Genomic DNA, 430 nt, shown 5'->3' with positions numbered 1-430 from the left:
TAAAAAAAATTGATGAGGAACAGGATATTTATATCCAACCGACTGGAAGGGATCCATATTTTGTACCCATTCCAGAGAAAGGTGATTCAACAGAATGCAGAAATTATCCAACAGTATCATTAATATCACACACAAGGAAAATTCTGCTGAAGATTATTCAAAAGCAGTTGCAGCAGTACATCAACAAGGAGCTGTCAGAAATTCAAGCCAGATTCAGAAGAGGACATGGAACAAAGGATATCATTGCTGATGTCAGATGGATCCTGGCTGAAAGCAGAGAATAACAGAAAGATGGTTACCTGTGTTTTATTGATTATGCAAAAGCATTCAACTGTGGATCATAAAAAATTATGGATAGCATTGCAAAAAATTGGAATTCCAGAACACTTAATTGTGCACATGGGAACCTGTACATAGACCAAGAGGCAGT

The sequence above is a fragment of the Trichechus manatus genome, unplaced genomic scaffold (genome assembly GCF_000243295.1).
Source record: "Trichechus manatus latirostris isolate Lorelei unplaced genomic scaffold, TriManLat1.0 scaffold00103, whole genome shotgun sequence".
In the NCBI taxonomy this organism is placed as follows: domain Eukaryota; kingdom Metazoa; phylum Chordata; class Mammalia; order Sirenia; family Trichechidae; genus Trichechus; species Trichechus manatus.
Note: the sequence above shows the minus strand (reverse complement) of the source record.